We start from the raw sequence: 20,799 nt of genomic DNA, 5'->3' as shown, positions 1-20,799 counted from the left end.
TTCATCACGTTTGTGTGAAGTTATCCTGTTCAGCAAATAATGATGGTTAGACTCCATTTTTGCAGACAGGGTTACCAACTGAGCATCATGCAAGGAAGTGGTTTTTGTAACTTCTTGGGTAAGTTCTTTCACAGCTTTATCCTGCCGTTTCAAGCAACCAAACAAATAATCCCAGTTCCCTTGTATATGAGTAGTGAGCTAATAAATTTCCCTTCCAGGTGTTGGAAGATATCCAGGCAGTCCACACTGTGACACTAAGGAAGGCGATGTGGCTTCAGAAGATGTACAAAGTTGCATTGGGGAAAGTGGGGTAGTGGCCATTTTGTAGTGTGTGTAAAATCAGTAAATATCAGTAAATCAGTAATGTAATGCAAAAATAAAAATCAATGAATGATGTCTAATATGTATGGGCCAATTCCTTGGCAACAGGGGCACCAAAACAACAAAGCAAAATAAATTACAATATTTTTTAAAGATGGCAGAAGGTATACAACAACAGTTTCATTCAGCACAAAGACTGGCCTAGTAAATGCTTATTTTATCACCAAAGTTTTTTTTTCCACAAACACTTCAGCAGAAAATCAATAACATGAAATACAATTCAAAATAGAAATGTAAGTAGAGGGAAAAGAGAGAAAAAAACAAAACAAAACAGAAATGTTTGAATCCTCTGAGTTCGATCAAGTAAAGTCTCTTTGAATTTTTTTTAAGGTTTTAAGTCCCTGTTTGTAACGCCACTTCTGTAATGGTGACAACACCCAGTTGTACACTTTTCACCTCAAAAAGTATTTTTTTGTTCGGGTGCCAGACAAATACAAGACAAATATTTCCCAGATAGCTCTAAAGCCACCAGTTACAATAAACAAAAACTCAAATTCTCAAGTTAATTCCATTTAATTACAAAAAAGGAGGGGGAAAGGAAAAAAAAAAAAAAAAAAATACATCAACAGAGTAACAAATTGCAAAGAAAGGAGCAACACCACTCATGAGTCCAGTAGAGAGAAAACAACTTGAAAGCAAGGTCAACTCCCCTGCCAATACACCCATGTGGGGCCCATAAGGGTTGGATATGGGCTGGTGAGTGGGTCCCATCTGGGCTGCCCAGATGGGGCCCAGTTAATGTTTGTCCGGGGGTTCCATGGTGGCCCCATGTGGGCAAGCCCAGATGGGCTGAAGTTGGGCTTCACATGGGTCCTAGCTAAAACCCACACGGGCAACCCAGGTTTCTCCCATCTTGGGCCCACGCTACCTGGGCCCCATGTGGGCTGATCATGGGCCCCTGCTATTCTACCCATAAGGGTAATAACCATTATTATGGGCTAACAAATTCATTTTGGGGACTTATTTTACAGTCAGCCCATACAGTTCTTTAACCAGTGTTCATATTTTTTTTACACAGCCAATATTACCAGGTCTGGTGGACCCACCACATTATTAGGCTTTTAAATCAATACAGCCATAACAATTCATGTAAAAAATACTTAACAGATGTTTACTTTAGCTCAATTACCAATGATAGATACATCATTGTTCATATACGCTATTTACCCCTGTGAGATCACATTTATGATTGTTTTTGTTTTTTGTGAGAAACCAAGGAAATTCAATTAAAAAAAAATTATCATTATTAGTGATTATTTCTTAGAACTTAATCAGAATAGGTGAAAGTGCTCGAAATTAAACAATTTTGTAAATTTGTGTGGGAATAGCAGGTGCAGAAAGACAACATTCCCGCACACATACACCTACGCTCAGACACGCACATGTAGTGAACAGCACATTCTAGGGCCCAGTTTATGGCTGGGTCCCTCTCTGTCCACAACAGTGGACAAAGGTTTGCTACATTTTGATTGGATCTTGGTGGACTAACACAAACAAACTGTCCAACACCATCAGATAAAGATGTAAGGACAACATCCAGACCTCTCTTAGAGGGTAAGAAGAAGACCTCTTGTACCAAGCCTGGGAAGGACAAGACTTCTCATTGGTCCACAGGCAGTTATTACCCTTCACCCATCTAGACACTACTTCCTAAGGTTGGCCAGAGACTGCCATAAAAATTTCTCGGGACCTTAGCAGAAATGGGTGAAACAAAGAGAGATCACAAAGATTCATCCAAATCCACTCAAAACTATGTTTGAAAACCTTAGAACTGATGCAAACTACACATCGATTTCATACTTATTCACAGAAATAAGTATTCCCAGTGACAGCTATTTGTAGTGCAACTTCTGATACAAATTCAGCTGTTAATGTACAATTGAATGACAGTTCAATCTTTTTCCATCATGTTTAGTCTCTATTTGTTTAGAATATTGCCAAAGGTATTCTGGTGGTGGTTTGGAAAGTGAGAAATGCATTGGTAAACTTTAAAGACACTGTAAAGACTTCCAACTTTGTGCTTAATGCAAATGAGTTCCACAGGAGAAAGAAGGGTGGGTCACCCCTCTGATGCCAGCAGCCAATCACAGCACTCCGAATGGAGAAGTGCCAAAATGCAATCTCCTCCTCATCGGAAAGGGATAAAGGTACCCTTTCTACAGACACTCCTTGTTCTGAGTCTGCCCTTCAAACAGGGAAAGACATAACAGATATTGTTCTGAGTCCCGGCTTGCGAAGCTGAGACACAACAGATACACCGTTCTGAGTCTGTCCTGCACGGGGACAGATATTAACAGATACAACACCGTTCTGAGCCTCTGGTCCATCCAGAGAGACAACAACAGATCCCATGATCTGAGTCTACAGCTTATGAGGCAGTAACAGAGACGACTACGTTCTAAGCCTCCAGCTTGTGAGGAAAGAGACATCAACAAACACTACGTTCAGAGTTTCCCTCCAGTGAGACAGTGACGACATCTGCAACAAGGTTAAGCTTAGGAGAGCAAACCTTCAATCCAAGGTACCTTCGTCTGCGTGTTCCAGATTGTTAAGGACCTTCTGCACCTACGCCAGGGCCTTATCTGCGTGTTCCAGATTTTAGGACCCTTTGGTGCTCCAGGAGATCAGCATCCCACAGAGCTTCGTGTTCAAGACTGTTGAAACAGATTCTGGCTCCTCTCCCCACTGCACTGTCGCCCAGCACAACCAGTGAAAGGTTTTACCGCCATCGGACTCGACCAAGTGGAACGTAAATATCACTAAACCAAACCTCTTTCCAGAGACCGTGGCATTGTTGTATATTATCAGTATATAATTTCCTAATTTCCATTAGATGTAATATAGCTGATGTTAGTTAATAACAAATAATCTTTCGTTTATTTGTTTGGTGCATAATAAGGTTCTCCACCTTATTATTTTCAGAGAAACAGTTTATCTTTCCATAAGATAGCGTAACTCTTCCATAGCCACACCCAACTTAATCACTTGTATTCTATGTAGCTTATGCACTTTATTCCTTTATCATTCATAGTATTCATTTAGTAGTTGTGTTAGTTATTCTTGTTTATCTTTTTGTTAATAAAATTTATTTTATTACACTTGTGTCTTCCTTGTGCTGATAATACAGAAGAGGTTCTACAAGTTAGCAATATCACCAATCTTTCAGATAAATCAGCTGACCACTTTACATTAATTCTAAATGAATGAAAGCCCCTGTTGGGAGTGTTCTCATACTGCCAAGGTAAAAGACCTTGACTGGTGCCCTGAACTAGGGAAAAAGGGGAAAGTGGTCATCTGATGTACTCATAACCACACCTCAAGAGACGTATGATCCAAAAATCACAACGTCAGCGGTGACGTGAGTACCAATCCCTATTTTACGTTGTGTGCTTTGATGGACAAAGTAAAAATCACTACACACACATACAGGCGCAGACACACACAGAGATGCACAGACACTTAGACACAGTTAAGGCTCAGTTAGGAGGAGGACACAGTTAAGTTTCATAGCACCTACAATTATTACACTCAGGTCCAGTAGACCCGAACACCTCATATGTAATAGGGGTGTGTGTGTGTGTGTGTGTGTGTGGTTATTTTTTATGTTCTTCACCGAAAATGAGCCAAGGCCAATGAGTTTGTGTTAGAAGAAATAATAAATAGCATATTTTTTCTTTTAGCAACCTTTAAAACAGGTCCCACAGACCCAAACACCTTGGGTTAAACAAGCTACAATAACAACGAGACCAGTAATACAATTAATTACCTTTTTATTCAAGTAAAATTAAGAAAAACATTAAGAAAACTCTCATTAAGAAAACTTTTGCTCAGTGTTCCCTCATTGTTATAGACAGGATTAGCTACTTTCCACCTCAAATGAACCTGAAGCCTGAAGTCCTTGTTGAGGGGTTGCCTGTCGGGCCTGTCTATTACCCCCCAGGTCCCTAGCACCAATGAGCCACTTGGAGACCGCCTTCTCTGCATCTTTATGGGTGATTTGGCTGGTCATGGCATTTTTCTTTAAGCCTCCTGCAAGAAACAAATATAACGGTCACTTACTTTATATGTGCCAACACAACTCTCAGCCAGGACTGTAAAGACAACCATGTAAAGAAAAGTGCTATATAAATTAAGATTATTATTAGAACTACACACATATTCTTAAACACACAAGTTAGGCAACTGAGACACATATGCGAACACACTGCTCAACAAACGCTTCATACACAATAAATAATGTTTATAACGTATTGTGACACCTTTCTTGTATCGGTACAACTTAAAACATTATCCACATGCACACCTACCATATATTACTTCATACAGTTTTAAGGCCTTGAACTCTCTTCCCGTTTCGGCCCACAAAGTTGTACTGCCTGGATAGGCCATGGTCTAGGAAGAAGATCATCATCCTTCTTGTGGCCTCGTCAACTGGGAACTGGGAATGCACATATGGGTCCTGCATAGAAATTTTATGGGCCAAGTGGGCATGGGTTTGAACTGGGAACACATATATGGGTCTTGCATGACATATTTATGGGCCAAGTGGGCATGGGTTTGATCTGGGAACACATATATGGGTCTTGAATGGCATATTTATGGGCCAAGTGGGCATGGGTTTGAACTGGGAATGCACATATGGGTCCTGCATAGAATTTTTATGGGCCAAATGGGCATGGGTTTGAACTGGGAACACATATATGGGTCTTGCATGACATATTTATGGGCCAAGTGGGCATGGGTTTGATCTGGGAACACATATATGGGTCTTGAATGGCATATTTATGGGCCAAGTGGGCATGGGTTTGAACTGGGAATGCACATATGGGTCCTGCATAGAATTTTTATGGGCCAAGTGGGCATGGGTTTGAACTGGGAACACATATATGGGTCTTGCATGACATATTTATGGGCCAAGTGGGCTAGGTTTGATCTGGGAACACATATATGGGTCTTGAATGGCATATTTATGGGCCAAGTGGACATGGGTTTGAACTGGGAATGCACATATGGGTCCTGCATAGAAATTTTATGGGCCAAGTGGGCATGGGTTTGAACTGGGAACACATATATGGGTCTTGCATGACATGTTTATGGGCCAAGTGGGCATGGGTTTGATCTGGGAACACATATATGGGTCTTGCATGGCATATTTATGGGCCAAGTGGCCATGGGTTTGGGTGATTGGTTCAGGTCCAGCAATATTATGTAATGCTCATCTACAAACAAGCATCAAAAATAAAATAAAATAAGCTTAACTAGGTACAGGTACAGTAGATCTGTTTGGTTAGGCTATCTGAAGATCTTCAGGATGCATTGAAATATACATGGTTTATGGTTTAAGACGGTAAAGGGAGGGGCTGAGGTAGTTAAAGAAGTAGGCCTGTAAGGACAGAGGCCCTTTCAATTTAAGTAAAAGAATAAAGCTGCAGAAAGCCTTCCGACAGTGCATGGAGCATTCACATAAACACTTTCATTGGTGCAGAGACCCAGATTGGGACAGATTTATGGGGATAAGTGTAAAGGCAGACATCCCAAGTCTCCCGGAAGTTCCGGGAGTCTCCCGCATATTGATAGCGACTCCCTGATACCCGCAAATTAGTTAAAATCTCCCGGAATCTAGAGCGAGCGAGCAAGAGCGCGCATGCGAGACAGAACCTGCGTCTCAATCAGCTCCCTAGCTCCCTAGGTCGTGAATTAGTATTAATGTAAATGAATGTAGCTGATTCCCTGATCAGTGCCCTGACTACTGAACTAGGGAGCTGATTGAGACACACCCAGAGACTGTGTTTCAAACCGTGTAGCGCGCGCACGGCAGAGAGGAAGAGGGAGCGAGAGACCTTGCGTTTGTGTGTTAGTGGGCTTGTGTGCGAAGGGCATGTAAGACAGAGAGAATCCCGATTGGCCTGTTTCGGCAAATCAACCAATCAATTGTCAGTGTGGGCGGGCTTTTATCTCTTCTCCTGTACCAAATTAATCAGTTATGTCTATCTAGAACTATGATCTAGAAACAGGAGCACCATAGCAGAGGGAGAGTGCCACCAAAAAAAAAAAGTATAAGACACATTTTATGGCAGACTACACCATAGTGTACCCCTGTTTAAAGTTGCAATGGAAAATAAATAAAAGCAGTTTACATAAAAAGTATAAGCAGCTTATATAAATAGTAAAAGTAATCTACATATTTAAACATAATTAACAAATAATTTCATAGGCCTTTAGCGTATAGAAATAATATTTTATGCTTTTATATCTTTTAGGGATCACAACATGTTAAAACAAAGGCATAGGAAATAGGCCTAGGCCTACATGTAGCCTACATTTGGCGTGTATGTAAATAGTTACTTCATTGTTCTGTTATATTCAGCTGTATTTCGGTATACAAGTAAAGTCATGTTCTTTTTTTTTGGGGGGGGGGGGGGGGGGGTGGGGGGCGGATGGGGGGGGGGGTACCTCCCTGAAATGACTTTTTGCAGGTTGGGATGTCTGTAAAGGAGACAGCATTGCTACTGCTGGCATTTGAATATTTACAATATTTATATTGTATGAATATTTTGCTAACTTAACATAAGTTGCTTATAACATATAGTTGCCTGTAGAATGTTGGGTAAATCCCTCCCTGATGCCTCATAGGACCCATTTTGCTACCCTATTAGCTTTTGGTCAGTTTGCACATCCATCTACCACGCCGGATACCCAGATTCAAGACCCGCTTGGGGAGTGGTTTCTGGTATCAGAGGTGGAAGTCATTAATTACAAATACTCAGATTACTGTAATTAAGTAGTTTTTTGGGGTACTTGTACTTTTATGAGTAGATTTTCAAGCCTGTACTTTTACTTGTAATATTCATTAATCCATGTAATCTACTAAGTTACTTTTAAAATCATAGTTGAGTACTGAGTACAATTTTAATTCATATCCAAACCTTTTATCTGCATTTTTGTAGCCAGTAAGGTGATTTGATACCAAACAAGCCGATGAAAACCGGGTCATGAGGACGGAAAACAAAACAAAACAAAACAAAAAAAGGACGTTAATGATTGATCTTTCATTGATTCTGAATGAAGAATTTAACCAGTTAAAAATGTATTCATGGATATTTAATAAATAGTCGTGGCTCCTCATGTAATTTAGTTTTTTGTCTGCCGGAGACATTTGCTTAATAAGGAAATAAAAACTTAAATGAGAAAAAAATGATGTTTTGCATCTTATCAATTATTAATGATTAATAGATTGTTGGCATGTTAACTTCTGGTAAAGGAAAACACACAATTTCCAGCCCTAGTCTGGAGAAGTGACGGTGACATCAGTGGTTAAAAGTAACTAATACTCTGAATATTTTTAATTTTTTTTTTAGGTTTTTTTTAGTTTTTTTTTTTTTTTACAAACTGTACTTTTACTTGAGTATTTCTCTAACACCGGTACTTTTACTCATAATTGAGTAATATTTTAGCAATGCACTTAATTGTACTTGACTACAGATTTTCAGTACTCTCCACCACTGCCTGTTATGCACAACAACACTGTGACGACTTGTACAGTTATCAATCAATTTATGGGTGGAATATGAATATAATAATTCATAACGTTTTATGAATAATTATATGCGCATTCCAACCCAAGGGGGAATTAACCATATATGGTGAATTAATCACAACGAATAATCACCCACATTTATGATCAGTTCTAGTTTAATAATTATGTGGAAAGCTATCGGTCCATCCAGCAAACCGGTAAGTATCCACAGACTATTACGACAGAAATGTTATACTCAGGCCACGAGGATAAATTTCTGTGATAGCATCCAAACGTAAAGCAATGATATTAGGATCAGAACGTTAAAGTGACTTGGTTGTTGTTAAATGAGCAAGTGAACAAAAGCATGGATATGACGTGTTTAATATACGGAACGGGTAATACAAAGGTTATACGGATAAATGTACACAAGTAGACATAGATACATACAAAGTGAAAGTAAAAGTCAGAAAGAGAGATGATCAAAGAATGGCCAATTCCAACAGTCAACCTTGAAGAGCCAGCAAGGAAACCCAGTATTTAAAATCTTAACAAATACTTGCATGTAGGTTCGTTGTGGTGCTTAGAGATTCGGAGCGCTCAGTGTGGTGGTTGGTCCTTCAGGAGGTGATCTTCAGCAAAGTTTCAGACGAAGGCTTAACTGGAAGTAAGATGACCGGAAGATAAAGAAGAGAGTCTGTCTCTACGGCAGGAACTTGTGCAGGAAAAACTTGTGCAAGAAAAGACGTGTGTTGTGGTATTTTAAAGACAACAGACCAGAACGCCTTCCTGATAACGTCCTCCAATGATCGCGTTGCAATTTGGCGGTTTTCCACATCTCTTTGTCCTGTCCAACGGGTTAATTTATGTATGTCAAATCGGTGCATTTTCTTCATAGTACTATTAAACATTGAACGATGCATTTGACAGAAATGTAACGTACATGGGTGAATAGCTCGGACTCACAGCTTTACGGAGAGATCAAACTCGACAGGTGTCTCTCATCATATAAAGAAGATACACTTTCTACTCTAATACTATCGTTTAACATGAAAACTAACCTACTACAGTCAATTCTACGATTCTACATTAGTAACACATACATGCAACAAGCACCATAATGGCAGATACATTCATATTTGCAGGCATAATATTTGTGTATACAGTCTTTATGTAGGGCTTTTGTATGTGTGTGTGTGTCTGTGGGTGCGTGCGTGTATTTTCCTTTTTATGACCGTTTGGAATTCGGGCCTGTCTCCTCGAAACCCGATCCGTGGCGTTCGCATCTCCTTTGAAGTCACAGAGGAGAGGTTTGGGACTTATCGAAATAGTCATAAAAAAGAGTCTCGTGATCCATTTGTGTCTGCCGGTCCGGAATCAATGTAAGATTTACAAACCAAAGTTTCCGCGAATTGAGACTTAAACACAGTTTATGGTGGGACCTGCTCATCCTTGAGACTGTGCAGACCCTACAACACCTAATTAGGCTCATTCATAATGAAGCCAGCGAAGCAGTTAAGTCGTTTGTTAATTCTCTCACATATCCTTTAATTTACGAATTTTACTGTGTTAAATTGTTATTTGGTCAGGCAGTTCGGACATCTCTGGGGCCTGTATGCAAAGGCCGTGTTTCGCGCTCAAAACGTTAACAGTCCATTCGGAATCGGAAAGCAAGCTGGCTGTGACTTGGAGGTGAAATGCATATTTCTTCCGACCAACGCCGAATTTCCATAAAATTAAGGTAAGTTGAAACATTATGTTGCCATAAAAATAACACTGCAGATTGTACAGTAGTCTGTATTTTTGGTTTGTGCTGTTTAATCTGATGTAGAATCTAACCAAAAGGAAAAACAGTGGGTTTGGATTAGCTATAGGGCTGGACAATAATTCAGTATCAATATATCACATACTTTTATTCAATAACGGTGATATGATATAAAATATATTCATCATTATTTCACTTCAAATTCATCTGAGTCAATATCAGATTCAGAGTTTGGTTCCTTCCCGAACCCTTCCTCATGCTTTAAACATAAAAACATATTGCACATATTGCATAACACATACTTCAACATATTGCACTGTCCCCACCTTTTGCTCTAAGAATAAATTGGAACAAATCAAATCAAACTAAATGTGTAAGCAAACAGTCTCAAATGTTTTGGGCTTGTAAACATCATAATGTCGGTCTCCCTGTGCATCTTGCTGGCTTCTATCGTTAGTTGTAGTGTTGCAGTTACAACTGCACTAGCAGCTAATACAAAATGAAGGATAAATATTGACTAAGGTTGAATTTTGTTTGCTTGCATAACCCAAAGAGCAAATATAGCTGCAGATATCTTATTATAAAAATATAAGAATTCTTAAAACTTGTAAAATATTCTGACAAAGGAGCTAAATAAATGATAATTGTATAATAATAATATAATTACCTACATTTTAAGTATATGAAAGTAAAACAAGCACAGCCAATTTGATGGAGCTGAATTAATATCAGCCTTATGACTCCCAGGAACATCTGAGTGGTTTGGCATCATGAGCATCAACCGTGATGTTCCTGGGATAAGGCTTTAATTTAAATTGTTAAAGATTATGTTTGTTGTTCAATGTATTATATAATGAGTGTATTTTGTATTGTATTTTTGGAGGTTTTTTTTCAGAAATTTTTTTAAAATGTTGTGACATTGTTTTTTAAAGATAATTTTTGTTGTTCAATTTAATATATTTCTTGCAGTTCAAAGCTGTCACAGACACGTCAGGTTCCAACATCACCCAATCACAACGCACGCTATCTCCAGAGTACTGATCACCGCCACCTGCACCTCATCACCCCACTCATCAACAGCACTATAAAGCACACACGCACACAGCACTCTATGTCCGGTCTCGTTCGCATATACTTCCTGTTATGCTTACCTCAAGGACTCCTCTTCGTATACTCACCTGTCTCCAGCGTGTCTCCTTCCCTCTGTGTGCCTCGTCTGCTGTGTGGGTGTGTTCCAGCCAGCTCCAAGTTACTCCAGCGATCTCCAAGCTCCAGCGTATCTCTACCTGCAACGGAAAGGACAGTAACTATTCCTCGTACTACCAGTTCTATATCATCTGCATCCAGTTCACTCACCTGTCTGTTATCTCTTGCTCTACTGTGGTCAATAAAACTACCAATACCTGTTACATCTGTGTCTGCCTCCTGTGTACTGTAACAAAAGCATCAAGTGTCTTGTATTTATCTTGTACTTACATTCATTCTTCGTTTTTAATTTTTCTTAGATTGTTTCCTTAAATGAATGGTTGGGCTTACCTTGCATGAATTGCCCAGTTAGGACCAACATAAGATCCTTACAGAGCCCACTTTAAGCCCATATGGGCATTCACGGTTGAATCCTGGTGCAAGCCCACTTTAAACCCCTTTAGGCAGGTGGGGCCCAAATGGGTCTGACACAAATTGCCCAGTTAAGACCCACATAAGATCCTTACAGATCCCACTTAAAACCCACCTGGGCATCCACAGCTGGCCCCCTTGTGGATCCCGGGTGCAAGCCCACTTTAAACCCCTTCAGACTGGTGAGCCCCAAATGGGTCTGACATGAATTTCCCAGTTAAGACCCACATAAGACCCTTACAGATCCCACTTAAAACCCATCTGGGCATCCACGGCTGGCCCCCATGTGGATCCCGGTTGCAAACCCTCTTTAAACCTCTTTGGGCAGGTGGGGCCCAAATGGGTTTGGCATGAATTGCCCAGTTAGGACCCACATAAGACTCTTACAGATCCCATTTAAAGCCCATCTGTGTAGCCATGTTGCAAAGCCCACTTTGGACCCCTTTGGGCAGGTGGGGCCCAAATGGGTCTGACATGAATTGCCCAATTAAGACCCATACAGTACCCTTACAGGTCCCACTTTTAGTACGCCTGGGCTTCCATGGCTTGCCCCAGTGTGGATCCCGGGTGCAAGCCCATAATGGGGCCCACATTTGCCACCCAAGAAGCCCTCATCTGGGCCCCACATGTCATTGCTGGCTGGGGTGGTGATGGGTTGAAACATCGGGCAATCTAAGGTTACCCAGAGGGGGTGGAAGTGTAGGCCTAGCAGATGGAGGCAGTGGAGGTGAAGACCTGAGGTTGGATGGAGGCCGTGGAGGTGTCAGCACAGATCTGAAGGTGGATGGAGGTGGTTGAGGTGTCAGCACAGAGCTGAGGGTGGATGGAGGTGGTTGAGGTGTCAGCACAGAGCTGAGGTTGGATGGAGGCCGTGGAGGTGTCAGCACAGAGCTGAGGGTGGATGGAGGTGGTTGAGGTGTCAGCACAGAGCTGAGGGTGGATGGAGCCGGTGCGCTGTAAAAAAAAAAAAAAAAAAAAAAAAAAAAAAAAACCCTTTGAAATGACAAATTTTGTTGCGTTGGTTCAGCAAAAATCCACACTGTAAAAATCTTGCACAACAAAAAAAATCTTTTATTTTTATATTATATATATATATATATATATATATATATATATATATATATATATATATATATATATATATATAAATTTAAATTCTTAAGTACTTCTGTATCCAATAGACACAAAATGTTGAATCGGCTCAACTACAAAAGACTTGCTACAGAATAGTTTTCTCCAGAAAACAAATAATGTCAAGTTGACTCAACTAAACGTTTTTGTCGTTTGTGTCACAGACAACTTATTTTCAGTTTGTATAACCATTATTTACAAAAGTTAAGTCAACAATAAAAAGTTAGGGGAAATTAGTACTAAGAATTTTTTTGTTGTACAACCTTTTTTTTTTTTTTTTTTTTTTTTTTTTACAGTGGAGGTGATGACCTGAGGGTGGATGGAGGTGTAGGCCTGATGGGGCTGCCGGACCAATTTTCATCATCCTCATCGGACAAAATCACTCGCCTAGAAATGTATAATATTCAAGCACAATCAATGAGTTTAAGTATTTTAAAAAATAGTTGGTTAAAAAATATATACATTTTGGACAACAGGTGACACTATACACAGGGTTCGTACATATTTACACCAGAGAATTTCCATGACTGATCTATATACAGTATGACTACATTCTAGATACCAGAGAGACCCTCACATTGATCCTTAACATTCTGTTCCAACACCCCATGCTCCCTTCAGGCATGCACACATCCATTTGTATACATCTCTTTTCCCCCCAAAACATGTAAGCCAAATGCACCTAACAAAACTCCCACAAAACATGTCCTTCCTGTGTCATTCGGAAATGTGCCTTAGGAGGTGAATTCAAAGTGCAGCAGTTAAACTCCGCTTCTCTGAGTGCACGTGCGCTCCCACGGCCAGGGGATGCAAATCCTGGCGGGGATATGTGCCTTAATTGGCACGACACCCTAGCCGATAAAACTTTGCTGACATTCACATGGACTTTCATCAGTGTTTTTTCTTTAAAGGGTTACTTCAGGATTTAGCATTAAGCTTTGTATTAGTAGAATACCACTAGTATTTTCGAATTACCGTGATTTCCCCCTTCATATCAGCCCGAGATGAGAGATTTATGCATTTTTATTCTGTAAAAAAGCCTCCGTCATCGGAGGCTTTTTTGGCCAGAGGCTTAAAACTACAGCCAGTAATAGCAGGTAGTTCCGCATTTTTTCACCATGCCCATACATATGCGCATTTGAGGTTACTCACGGACATAGATCAAAGATTTTATCAAAAGTGGGTGTCAATTATATTTTTAAGCTTACAGTAATTAACTTTATTTTGTTTGCACTACATCAGTGGTTCATCTCGCAAATTTATCGATCTCTGCAGTCATCTCAACCAATACAGCAACAGGCTTTTGTGGTAACGTTAGCATAAATAGATAAATAGACTAACTCAGTTTTACAGAACAGTGGCTTTACTTTGATAACAGTCAACTTAAATGCAACTTATATGTAATTGTCTATCTAACGTTACTTTGCTAAGTTTGCAGTTTTACTACTACCTACAACACTACATATAGGCTACTGTGTTATCAGTCTAGTATCAGCGAGTCTTACCTCTAGGCGAATACGCTTAGTACCAGATGCCCGGGCTGTTCGTCCTCTGGGAAAGTGAATATCGATGGTATCGCGATGTCCTTCAGAATGGTTCTCTTCATTGCAAGGATATTTGGTTCGTAGTCCTCGTGCTTGAAATGGAGACTACATATTCTGCGGTTTTTTAGGTTTTCTATAATGGTGTCATCTCCAAACTTCGGGTGTTTGATGGCCCGCAGCCACTGTTTACATCACTCCAAATCTTTAACATAATCGGAAAATGATGGAAACTTACTTGTCCTTTCCTGGTTTTGGGTGTACATCCAGGTACAAAGCAATTTAGCACCACTTCGCTGTAAATGTATGAACTAACTCACGATTTATAGAATTAATATGTAACAGAGCAAGCCTAGTTGTTTGAATTTTCCTGGTAATGCCGCCTGTAACCGATAGGCGTGGTTTGGGCGTGGCCTTGCAAGGGCAGCTAAACAAGTGCATTCTGGGAGTTGTTGTCTTTCATCCACATTAGTCGAAAATACATTTTCTGCCTTTTCTCAGTCTAGAAAGCTCCAAATTCAAAAATAATTTCACATTTCTACTACATAAATGACCAATTTTAAATACACATTCATCTTTCCAGGGATGAAATACCCATTTAACTGTAAATGCAAAGTAAGTGCAAACATTAAAATTCCACCAGCTGGTAAAAGCAGAGAAATGGGCATTTTACAGATTTTTAAAAGCTTGCTAATACCTATTCGACTGGCTTGCTAAGAAGTTTACAACCAAATACTTCTAAACAATATTTAAGTCAACCACTCAAAACAAGCTCAAATGCTACTGACTTAATAAATTAAAGTCGTCTGTTCAACGCTTTAACCAGGTTTAAGCTACATTTGCTAATGCACAACTTTTGCTAAAAGCTAGTGTTCCTATCCTCGTAACTACTTTCCAAAAAAGCTTTTGGTTAACATCATGCGGTAAAATCATCCCCAAGTTTATACTCTTACCTGCCTTTTGTCCACACGACACCGCTGAACTCGAGGATCCTTAACGGACAACAGATAGCAGTTTTGGTGTATTTAAAAGCGTACATTTTGAGGTTGAAATTGGCTTGTTTTTCGAAGATTCTAGCACGCAGTAGGGGCGTGTCATTGTCTGTGTGTATTTTCATACTGGATAGCCGGTGTTACAATATATTCAGTTTCTGAAATATTCTGTTCCACTGGGTGGCGCTTACGTGAGTATTCATGATATCATGCTATTGTGGGCGTGTCCTTGAGGCAACGTGCAAGTGAATGGAACTGAAAATATTAGTACACGCTCCTCAAATTGCAGCTGCTTAATAGATTATTTCGAAATGTTAATAAAATATTCTTTTGAAATATAAACCTTTGGAGCTTTGTTTTAATGACAGTCTTCATGCCAGCAGCTACTTAAAGAATGTTATTTTTGTTTAAAATATTATAATTATGATAGGAAGTTATAGTTTAGTTTCGTTTTATTTAAAGTTTGACAAGGAAGGATATTGCAGCACAAAACCCTGAAATGTGTCAAACATAACACATACTCAAACAACCTTAGGTAGCCTAATTTAAAACAATTTCAAAAGCAGTCAAATAAAATAATTCTGATAATAATATAATTTATTTCTTTGAGGTAATGCAGCACAAATGCACAGAAAAAATAGACAGCTACTTTACAAGATGACGTTATAGCCTACTTGTTATTATCAACAATGTCATAATATGGTCTTGTTTTGCTTTTGTGATTCCACATTATACTCATCATCTTGAAAGTCGCTGTCTGTTTCAAATTGGATATGAGAGCTGAAGTCTTGGCAGTGTGTGATCTGGACATGCATGAAGGCTGTTCTCAAGTGTCAATGCCCTGTTTAAATATTTACCTCAGAAGCTCACATTTTGCATTGCTTCATTTCACACATTGTTTTAAATTTCAATTTGAGTTACATTCATAGAGTAATTACTTCTGTACTTGTTATAATATTTAATGTAATTAATATTTATAAAGGCTACAACTGGATTTGTTGTTTTAAAAATTGAAATGAAAAAAAAAAAAAGAAAAAATCTAAAAAAAAAGAAAAAAGTCAATTTTCAGGATAATATTTTAAAGATAATTTTGTACAATCCAAATAAGCTTTACAGATCTTTAGAAAGGGTTTTAACAATGTTTGTCATGTTTTTCAACTGCACATGCACCTATAGGTCGATCAAAGTCAGTTACAATAACTTAGGACACTAAAGAGACCTTTCTACTGACTCTGAAAAACACCAGAATAAAGATGCCCAGGGTTTCTGATCACCTGTGAACGTGCCTTAGTCCTGCTGCAGGAGGTATGAAGAATGCAGATGTGAACAGAGGAGCAATAAACTGCAATGTCTGTAAGATACCTGAGACAGTGCTACAGGGAGACAGAAGGACAGCTGATTGTCCTTCCAGTGCCAAAACATATGTAACCATAAGTCCCACCAGACATGTTTGAGAATGTGAATTGCCTTGATGGAAGAGTGGAACATCTCACAGCAAGTTCTAGCAAATCTGGTGCTGAGGATGAGATGCTCTGTAAAATAGCTGGTGCCACATCAGACTTTCAGATGTTCATGGAACATCTATGAAATTTGTTCAGTTTATGTCTCAGTTGTTGAATCTTTTTGTTTGTACAAACATTACACGTTAAGTAATTTGCTGGAAAACAGTTGAAAGTGGAAAAACTCAATGTGCACCAATATTGATTGAATAATAATCAAGAAATTAAGGTTGACATCGAATATTCACACCAGTCTATATCCTTATTTTTATTAGGACACAGATACATTTGAGGTTTATTTCAAGTTGTCAACACTATGCAGTACTGTAGTCACAGAATGACAACGAAGAAAGCAGACTAATCAAACTATTCACAAAAAAAAAAAAAAAAATTAAAGCCTCAATAATAATAAAAAAGTAGGGCTGTCAATCAATTAAAGATTTTAATCTAATTAATTACATACTCTGTGATTAATTAATCTAAATTAATCGCATGCTAATTTTTGCTGTGAAAGTATTACATATTTCAATTCAAATGAATCAATAATCAGCATTGGTGACATTAAAGTTCAAAAACTCTTTTATTATTATTTTCACTGTTCAAATAATGGCCATAACAATCAACAATCTGACCTAATATGCTAAGGAAATAAATTCATAAGTGCTTCAGGAAGAAGATTTGATGATGTGTGCAGTAACACCAGAGGTTGCGCTAGACTGTAACTTTGTCTGTCATTTTGACGGACAGGCTCGTAAAAAATCCGTCATAATCCATTATTACCCGTCATTTTAATTTTAATCTTGTAATTATAATAACACATTTAATTGTTTTTATTTTTGTTCACATTTGAATTGGTAATTCACATGTGAAATTTCTCTGTAGCCTACTGTACTATAGGCTATGTGTTAGCCATTTAAGAAAACGTAGTTTCATATTTATGTTTAAATAGTCCTTTGTTATGTTTTAAATTCATCTATTTGATTATTAAAAGTGAATATCGGGAGACATGGAGTGGGTCAGACATGATTTTGACCACTTCATGAAGTTTTGTTTGGTAGAAAGCCTTTCTTTAAAGTGAATTTCGTTTTGTAAAAATTGTATCTTAATTTTAATCAATGTGTCATCAACTAATTACCTGGATGTAATAAATAAGAAGCAAATATAGCAGAAAATATAATCATGACATGGAGGCGCGGGCGTGATCACTGGCGCGTGAACTGGAACGCGTCTTACACAAATGAACCGAAACTCAGCGTATAGGCTGCTTGCCTCAGAGACATGAGAAATATTTCAATAGAAAGCATGAAATATCTACTTTAACGACATACCTCCGGATTAATATTAACACCTGGATGCTTTGCATTGATGTGGTAGCCTACTTTAGAGGGGACGAACTCCGGTGATATAAAAATTCCTTGCTGCAGACGACTTTATTTTTATCAACACTTCCATCAGGCCGTTTTTTATAAGTAGCTAAATGTTCCAGTCAATGATCCAGGCAGCGCCAGCGCGTTCTCGCCTCGTCTTCATTTTACAGTCGAATGGTGGCTAGAACGGCTCCAGGTTCAAAGGTCAATACGGAATGGATTAATCTGCGTTATTTTTTTTAACGCGTTATTTTTTCTCAGATTAATTAATCGAAATTAACGCGTTATTTTGACAGCCCTATAAAAAAGCTAAACATAAAACACATCAGTGCAAAACAAGGTTATTGGCTCATGTGTTGCTCTGTATCCCGTTTATCTGAGTTGCCTGCCCTGTACTCAATCAGGCAAAATAGCTTAGACGATTTATCATATCACACAAACTATGCATTGTTTTGAACATGTGAACTGTTGACTAACATTGTATATTTTATTACCTTTTCAATTTGAGGAGCGTGTACTAAAGGTGCGTTCATGCGGCCTCGTAATTCCTGTAGTTACGAGATTCTAGCTTGTAAAAAGCGTTCACGTCCTCGTAGAGCTCGTAATTACAGGTTGTAAGCTGGGAGTTTTCTGGAAGCTCCCAGATGTACCAAGTGGCCACGCTGTACCACCTGACTGCTGTAGATTCATTTAGGCGTCAATAGTGCTGCCATGGAAACGCAAAATTCCCAGTTCAAGGACCAAAAGGACGTGAACAGCTCCGAATATAACGTCACGTGTTGTCATTTCAAGATTCCGGTAAATACGAGGTGACGTGAATGCAGCTTAATATTTTCAGTTCCATTCACTTGCACGTTGTCTCAAGGACACGCCCACAATAGCAGGATATCATGAATATTTGTGTAAGCGCCACCCAGTGGAACAGAATATTTAAGGAACAGAATATATTGTAACACCGGCTTTTGTTTCTTTTGTTATTGCCCCCGCCCTCCAAGGGAAGCGTGGCTACTTATTGTGCACATTGCAGCAAAACAGACTTAAAATACTCCATCATTTTTTGTCATAGAGACATAAGTAATTTATCAATTGAAACTATAGAATGTTTTCTTTTATTTGTGTACACTCAGAGTAAAAACAAAAAGTTGTGCTTTTTGTAATACCTATTGTCACTCCCAGCAGGTGAGAATAGGTGAGAACTGCACAAACTTTAGAGGCGTTTTTCTCTCTTTAGAGCTTTTTTGAGTGCCTACCTTCAAATGGCCACAACTTCTCCAAATATTATCAGATTTCCATGTGTTACACATCGTTGGAAAGCTTGGAGACTGCACTTTCAGAATCTGAAAATTACTCAAAATGCCCCAGAACCGACTTGTGTCCCTACTTTCCGTGATTGGTAACAAATAGTAATGAGCATTTAACAAAAACATATCTTATAAACTGATGCAAAACATAAACTGATGCAAAAAGAGGGGGTGGGGGACACTTTAGATGTTAAAAATGGATGCATGAATTAATGTGTGCGCATTTGATTGCATGCGTCTGTTTGAAAGTGTGCGTGTGTGTGTGCGCGTATAGAGAGAGCAAGCGGGGGAGTCACTGACCAGGTTTGAGCAGATTTCAGGTTCAATGATGAGTGTTAAGAGAACGGCGAGGCGTCTAATCGACGGGAATCCATCCATATCAGGTACAATCAATCATTTCTTCTCTCAAATTCACTAGAGCGTGTCCAAAGCAGCAGGCCGGAACCACCCGTCACATACGTCACTCATCGCCTCACACATCACGTTTACCTTACGTGCAGGATATCAGGAACAATGCCTCCTAGGTGAGCTATTTCCCCTTTTTATACTGCGCTCCTTATTAACACGCCTCCATTATGACGTTCGTTAAATGAAAATAAACAGGATTACCCGCTGCTCTGCTACAAATCAAACACAAATATCTCACTATTTATGTTTAACTGATATAATTATTTTAAATTATTGTTTTAGTTTGTATGTGTTACAATACAGAGGAGGTCAGAAACACAGGTACAGTGAGACAACCAGAGAGGAATGCAGGTGAGTGAAAGCAGACAAAGTTTCCAGACAGATTATATATCAAGACAGTGACACTTGACTTGATCTTCACACCAGGTTCAATGAAGGCTGAGAGACGTAAACAGACAAGGATTCCAGACAACACAGATATCAAGACAGGAATACTGGACTTGATCTTCACACCAGATTCAATGAAGACTGAGAGACGTGGAGCAGGAGCAACACGGAGACACTCACGGAGGACTGGAGAACACAGAGGATCTAGGAGACACACTGGAGACAGGCAAGTAGTCCGTAAGGTAAGCATTCAGGTTAGTATGCGTTAACGAGACCAGACAATGACTGAGTAGGCATTTCTCAATGTCAAGGATACTTCCTTGGCAGAACTGGTCCTTCCAAGTCACTTCCTTCAGAGGCTAGGCGAGCTCCTCTTTAGCATTCGGAGAACACGTAAATGGAACAGACTAGCAAGTGCATGTCATTGCGTGATTACCCCCCGGTAAATAGCTGCTTGTTTTCTACACGGAGACATATAGAAAAGCTATAAATAACGCTGTGAATGGTATAATGGTATAATATTAACGTTAAATTACTTTGGACAACTTAACTAGTTATTTATAAATTAAATGCCGGTGACGGCAACCAAGCTAACAATTGTTAAATGACGGTCCGGTTCAGTTAGCCATCAATAACGTAATTTGTATTTGTATATTTTATAATATCAATACGGTAGTAATTTGTACTGGCATTTAAATGTTAAACTTAATTTATCTGACATGTTTACTACAGTTATAACAAATGTTTGGTAACGTAAATATACTTACATTTGAAAGCATATTGCCCGCTAACGTCCAACATTTTTTAAACATTTTTTGCACAAGATCGCAAAGCTGCGCGCATAGGATTGTGGGTGATTTGAGAGCGCGAAGAGCGCGAAGGCTACACATATGC

At 39.1% G+C, this 20,799-nt stretch overlaps 1 long non-coding RNA gene across 1 annotated transcript; it reads left to right on the top strand.

Moving 5' to 3' along the window:
* The first annotated feature begins 19,279 nt into the window (after positions 1-19,279).
* On the top strand, positions 19,280-20,298 carry LOC125247134. Its single transcript, XR_007180021.1, has 3 exons — positions 19,280-19,634; positions 19,801-19,869; positions 19,945-20,298. It is a non-coding gene; the product is annotated as an uncharacterized LOC125247134 (long non-coding RNA).
* Positions 20,299-20,799: the final 501 nt, after the last annotated feature.

This window comes from Megalobrama amblycephala, linkage group LG15 (assembly GCF_018812025.1).
Source record: "Megalobrama amblycephala isolate DHTTF-2021 linkage group LG15, ASM1881202v1, whole genome shotgun sequence".
NCBI classification, from domain to species: Eukaryota; Metazoa; Chordata; class Actinopteri; order Cypriniformes; family Xenocyprididae; genus Megalobrama; species Megalobrama amblycephala.
Note: the sequence above shows the minus strand (reverse complement) of the source record. Positions and strands in the feature narration are given on the sequence as shown.